The following is a 7,198-nucleotide window of genomic DNA, read 5'->3' as shown; positions in this document are numbered from 1 at the left end:
GTGTTTTTTTTGTTTTTTTTTTTTTTCACTTTTAAAGCCAAAATAGATGTGTTTGTAATTCTTCTATTTTGTACAGAAAAATTGTAGTCCTTCAGATACCTTTAGAACTGTGTGTTGCAATAGGTGATGCTGGCCCATCGTATATTAATACAGTGAAAACTTAATGCAATTGTGATGCTTCTCTCATTTTGTCAAACCTTTGGCTGCAAAATAGAATTGTATTATAGAGAAAATAATGTTTGTTGACAAGGACTTCTGTGGAAAAGAGGAGATGATTATAAAAAAGATAAAAATCAAAGAAGAGACCTGTCTAATACTTTGTGTGTGTTTGTGTTCTCTGTCTCAAAGAATAAAACGTACAGAGAGAAAAGCTGGGGAGGAGGGAAGAGGTTGACATATGAAAAGGAAAGAAAGCATTACATTTCATGACTCCCTCACTGTCTGTTAGAAATACTTCAAGAAGTGTGACTATCTCTAAAGGGATTTTTAGCTACTCTTGGCAGTGAATTTTTGCAAAGAGGCTTCTTATTTTCCCTATGGAACCATATCTGAATTTAATCACTGTGGTAAGCAATTGGTTTCTTTCATGGGCTTTAATTCAGTATTCTTTATGGATCCAGACCTTTCTTCCTCATGTGAATTTTGGCTGGATGAGGCAAGAGGAATTAGGCCCTAAAATACCATGATATTCACTTTAAGGGGATTCTAAATCATGCAATAAAAGCATTTAGAGCTCATGGTCTCCATGGCATGCATATGTAATTCCCATAGATATTAATGGAAATTCTTACCAGTACTTTCAAGGTCAGGTTTGTATTAAACGCTGAATCATAACCGTCAGAATGTCTTTGAAGTTCCGTGGTATCTCTCTGACTTAAGTCAGACAGTAGCTGGCAGCTTTTAACCTGTGAAAGACAGAAACTGTAAATTACAAGGGTTGAATAAGGTTGTGCACAGATTTTGCCCTTAGGCAGCAACACTAAGTAAAAGTCACTACTATCTATAAGAATTTGAGAGGCACTTATGACCATTCCCAGGGATACCCCTTTTTATGAAATTCTTGGAGCTTCTAGACAGCCTGTCTTTATGTAAGGTAAGCTGCTCTTGTAGACCTTTCTGACACAGGTGAATCTGCTTAATTTCTGGGACCGAATTCAGTGTTCAACTAGATGAACAGTAAAAAATTGACAGTTTTAAGTATTATGCTTGTGAAATGACAAAAAATCCATTATTGCATTTAAAAAATACAGAAAGCATTTATCTGTGACTTTTATCATGTGTGTTTTAGGGCAGAAACATGCAGAGCTGTCAAGACTTGTGCTCTCAACCAAAGTCATAAAGCAGGTTTCTAGGATAACAAAGCAATGTCGGATATATGCTGTTGTTTACACTCACTCTGAACTTATTTGTGCCACCTAAATACATTTCCAAAATGTATTTCTTACTGAAGACTGACATTACCTATTATATCCATACAGCTAAAAGTAGCTTTCTTTAGATAACAAAGCCTTGGGCTCCTGATACTAGTACCACTATTCATAACATAATGCAGAGAATACACCTATATAGTCAAAGCATTTTGGTTGTAGCACAGCACTAAAAACAGAGTAATTTTTTTTGTGACAATGCATCAATTTGACACTGACATTTCTGGAAAAAGTCATGAGTGTCCCCATTCCCTCAATCTTCCAGCAAAAATAAATCCTAACAAAATGAAAATTTAATCTTATAGTTTATTTCCATATTTTTTATTGCACTTCTGGAGTTTGAGTAAAGAAGAAATAATCTTACTTTGGCAATAAAATGAGTGCCTCCTAGTAGCCAGTTTGGAAAACTAGGCAAGACACTGTGATTAGTTTTATGTATAATTCATCATAGCACAGGGACTGGAAGGTAAACCTGTAGCACTAAAACAAATTTTTCAGTATCTAGTATATTTTAAAAGAAATTAAGACTCTTCAAATGTCATTGAAAAAAATTAGCAATGATGTGCAATTATGAAAAAGACAGTTGGAAAAATAATAAAATACATAAACACCATCTCCCTTACCCCCTACACTCTAGAATTTTCACATTAATTGTGAAAAGAATTCTAAAGAAAAGTTCAAGCATGGGATAGGATGAAGGGAAAAGGTTTGACTTCTCAGGAAATACCCAATTATATGTGCTGCAGCTGAAGACCTTGATGCTGAAGTCTGTACAGATATGGTCACCCCTAAAGTTATTGAGAAATTCGTAAGTGCAAGATCAGAAGAAATCTGTATCTTGATTTTTAAATTCTGTCTGCTGGAGTTAAGCCACTGCAAACAATGGCAGCACAGAAGTGGCACACAAAAATGTACCTTGAAGAACAATCTTATCTCGATCTATTTATTGGAAGTTTACAGTATTTCACACTTCAGTTTGGGTCTATAATCAACTACTGGAGGAAATGTTTGGCTTGCACTTCCCTGCTATCCACAATAGAGCCTGAATCTGGTTCAGATTTTGTACAGAGCAGGGGCTGTTAACAGTTGTAGTGCATTAATTGGGTTTATATCGTATTTCATTTTTATATTGGGTTTTGTAATGTTTTCTTTTGTACTACCCCATCCCCCTGGAAACCGTATCACGTGGTTTGTCCCTGCTCCTCTGCCCCGCACATCCTCCCCATCCAGAGTTGGAATGTAACCCAACTTTGTTCCACTCCCACCTTGTCCCTGATTGGGTAGTGGCTTGTCCCTACTTCTAGGCCCTGTCCCCCTCGGAAAAAGCCCTTGGACAGCTGGGGCTTCGCTCTCTTCCACTGGGAACAGGGACCAGACTGAGCTCCGGATTCTGCAGGGGCAGGACCCTTGAGTAAAGCCGTGATCCCCCCTGGACTAAGAGCAGGCTCTTTCCTTTTGCCATCGATGGATGCCTGTTCTTTCTAAAGAATCAAGGTTACCCTCTGGGTAGCTTTTAGGACCCTGGAAGGAAGATTCCTACTGAAGTGGTTTCTCTCTCAAGCTAACCGAAACGGAGCACAGGCTCCGAGGGGAGAGAGAGAGCCACTTTCAGTTAACAGTGTGAAATAGTGTTAAGTCCAGCCCTTGCATTCCTTCACAGAATAGTTAAGTATGTTTGGAAATCCTGCTTACTGATTCACATTCAGCGTAGGTGACACAGATAAAATTAGTTAGTATTGGATTAGGGCTTGAAACATTACACATTCTGTGTGAATGTGTAGAATGTGCTTTTACATATTTGAGCACTTACTCTCTATGTCAAAGCCAGGTGCTGGCATAGCTTTTGTGCTGGGCACATATTTTAAAGTGTTAATTATATACAGTAAACCTAGGAAATAATTTTTTGGGGGTTCTGTCTCTGTAAAATGTCTGTGAGTCCTGATAATTCTGAGCCATCCAAACATTCTTCATAGGAGGATAAATACAGAGGGGGCAGGATAAATTAAATGAGGTAGTGCTTCAAATGTCAGCTGAAGAAAGCATTGCATAAACCTTTTGGTTTGTAATGATATTGTAACAGCCTGAGGAAAGTGTTTATGCACCAGATTTTCCTGGTGTTAGGGGTTCTGTGTATGGGTGTCAGAATGCAAACTGCATTTTGACTGTGCAGTTTGTTTTCTACCATGTCTGTCTTCTGTTTTCATACTGAGCTAAATTTACAGGAGGTGTCAGAACAAAATATTGTACCTGGCATAGAGCTAACAATAGGGGATAGTCTAATTTTAACTATCTATTCAAAAGAAATATCCTTTGGAGAAAAAGATGAGTATCACCCTTTCTAGTTACTGCATAGGTAACATTTCAGGCCAGAACTTGAAAATCAAACAGTATATCACCAGACAAGAAGCAATGATCTCCTTTGCCTACAGAATTTCCTGAATTTTGACAGGTCAGCTGGAAAGTTTGACAACAATTTTTAAAAGGAAAATAAGATATGATAAGGTGTATGTGGATTCTACGTGATACTTTGCATAATGTAAGTAACTGTTGCACTGGGCATTACTGACAGATTTCAGCTGGTACTAGTGGTCAGAATATGCTGCTTTAATCACTGGAGAGCTGCTGCTGAGCACTGGTAAATGGAATCTTGTGACACACCTTTTGATACTGACAATGTAGTTGTGTACTAATCTATCCTTTTGGTACCCTTTTAACTCTCTTCATTGTTGTGCCTACAAAGACTGCTTAAATTCTGTTATTAGAAGAGAGTTTCAGTGCTTCATAGAGTGACCTTTGCTTGGGGTGCAGGGCTCTGACTTACGTGACTTAAACTGGATGATCAGAATGTAAACTGTATGTATGTAAACTGAGGCAGGGAAATACATTTGTATTTTTGCAGGTCTTTTGACATGAAGTTGTTTTATGATTTGCTGCCAATTTCTGTGCATATTTGCTTTCACTGATGCATATTTAAAAAATATTTTGAAGAGAGATCTTTGGACATTTGTGTGCCTAAGGAGTGAAGGTGGTGTGGTTTTGGAGACATTGTGCATCCTTTACAGGTGAGATCCTGTGTCTAGGAAGGCACCTGGGAATCAAGTACAGCAGAGATTGCAACCTGTTGAGATCTGGGCTCCTCAGGACAGGAGAGACATGGAGCTCTTGGAGCAGCTTCAGTAGTGGTTACAGAGCTGATGAAGAGATGAAGCATCCCTCTTATGAAGAAAGGCTGAGGAAGCTGGGGCTGTTCAGCCTCAAGAAGGGGAACCTCATCAACACCTGTCAGGGAGGGATAAGAGGATGGATGAGGCTCTGCTTGGTGGTGCTCAGAAATAGTACAAGAAGCAAGGGGCAGAAATGGATGCACAGGAAGTTCCACCTGAGTGTGAGGAAGAATTTCTTTCCTGTACAGTGACCACACACTGAAACAGATTGCCCAGAGAGCATGTGGAGTCTCCCTCACTGGAGTCTTCCAGAACTGTCTGGTTACAATCGTGTGCCGTGTGGTCTGGGATGACTGCTTGAGCAGGGAGAGTGGACCAGGTAATCCACTGTGGTACCTTCCAAACTGACTTTTGATTCTGTGAGACTGATGAAAACTAATCACACAGAAATTTTTGATGGAAATGTAGTAATCCTGGAAATGCTAACCATAAATAAATTTCTAAGCACCCTTGCATAATGTAGGGAGGAGTAAAATCATTGTGCTCTGAGAGATTTTGACGCTTGTTCTCTTTAAATAAATGTCAGTCTTAAAATGCTTACTCACCTAATGTTCAGAGAAGCACAACAGATGTTAAAGTGAAACTGTAGAAAGGAATTTTTAAAAGATGTCACTGAATATCTTGAGCTTTCTCATTATAGAAATCCTGGGGGAATGGACATGACCATCAGATGTACTAAATTATCCAGTCCTTTCATACATATGCAATAAAACAAGAATATTCTGGTGTTTTTCACTATCCTGTCATTGTTCCCTTTCATGGTAGTGATTAGATGAGAGTGTCTATGGCTGTTATGTAAGACGGCTGGGGGATTTGCCTGTTGAGAGACACGCTGTAGAACAACAGAAGCAGTCTGAGTAGTGAGTGATTGAAATGCATCCTCCTGACTACTGTAAAAAGACCTTTGACTGAAGACCACACATAATCTTTAAATAAAAAATATAAGACATTTTTGTAAAATAACATAGCTCTTATGTCATCTGCTTTGCCTGTAACTGTTGTTGCCATGTTTATTTTAAGATATGCTCATAGTGATGTAATTGTGAGATCTCAGTATTACTTTTCAATTTAATCCCTGTCAGCTTTTGTGCCATGTGCTGATCCTCCACAAGCAGGCTGCATTTGAGTTTCCTGGTTCTTTGAATGAGGAAATTTTGGTAGATTACCATCATCTGGATAACTAACAAGGCTTGGAAGGATCCAGACAGACTTGGTTATTCCTGACTGCTGATCCCACGTCTGTCCTGCTACCTTCCTAAGGAGGATGTTTTTTCCTTTCAACTTCCCATTTGAAAAAGCTATTTATGAATGTAGCTAAGCAGCCATTAACATTCTGTTAATGTATGTTGAAGTGTTCAAAAAGGAGCTGTTGTGGCAGTGAAATAATGCTGCTCTATCTTTCATCTGAGTAGGATGTGGAACTTTACTGCTGACTGGTTTTATCATTGTCGTGGGTTAGTAAATTTGTTTTTTTAGTTATAGAAGGATGTAGAATAATTCTCCAAGTCAGGACCTGGGAATTGCTTTAGAAAGGACAGGGACCTATCAGAGGTTAGTTGGAATACTGGCATCTGTTCTGACCACTGAAAATTGTTGGCTACAACTTTGGGAAGTACCATATAAAACCCCTTGATTTCCTGTAGGTGGGTCCTTTTTCCTCCTTTCCTTTGGCCAGAGAGACAGGTAACATCGAGCTGGGCCTGCTGTTCCTCCCCTCCTTTTTGGGGGGAACTGGCCTGAGGCCTGGCCGGATTCTATCGGCTGCTGGGTGGCGGGGGAAGGAGAGGTTGCTGCTTTACAACAACTACTTTCTTCAGACTTCTCTGGAGCAGGGAGAGATCTCTGCCAGGCCTCTGATAAGAGCTATGGGCACCATTTAGACTGAGGCCGCCCCGATTTACGCCGAGGGGTGGGCTGAAAAGGCATTTGTGATCCTGCCTGGGATTTTTTTTGTGATTCTGGACTGCCCAAGTGCTCTGATCTCTGATGTTTCTGTGTGAGTTCTTCCTCTCCTCACCTGAGTGGCCTTGAACATCTAACACTATGAGCTACAGAAGGAGAAACAAAGACTCCGAGCAGATTTAACCCTTTCCTAGCAACATGAAGCTTCCAGAGCTTAGCCCTTCTCTGAGAGAGTAAGAAAGGACAGAGTGAACATAAAGAAGAAAAACAGCTTGAAGTCAGTAGAGCAAGAGTGAAAAGACTATTAAGACAGAGGGTTGAAGAGTTGGTTGTTCCATTCTTACTTGAGCCATGGAAATAAACTTTATATCTAGATCATTCCTTTAAATCATGGGAAAGACAAGCATTTGGGGAGATGATTGTTTTAATTTTTGTGTGGATTTGAGCAAAGGTGTTTGTGATGGACTAAGTAATATTAATCCTATAAGATGCTTGAACAGAGATAAAGATGAGAAGCCCTCTGCGCCAGTGAGGAAGTAAAAAGATATCTCTGTACCTTGAGGTGAAGAATCCTTTGCTTTAGAGTTATTCATCTTTAAAGGTGACACCCCAGTATGCAAAAGTCTAAGACCCATGACCCATGAG

The sequence above is a fragment of the Hirundo rustica genome, chromosome 2, assembly GCF_015227805.2.
Source record: "Hirundo rustica isolate bHirRus1 chromosome 2, bHirRus1.pri.v3, whole genome shotgun sequence".
Lineage (NCBI taxonomy): Eukaryota > Metazoa > Chordata > Aves > Passeriformes > Hirundinidae > Hirundo > Hirundo rustica.
The sequence above is the reverse complement of the archived record's forward strand: the minus strand, read 5'-3'. Positions refer to the sequence as shown.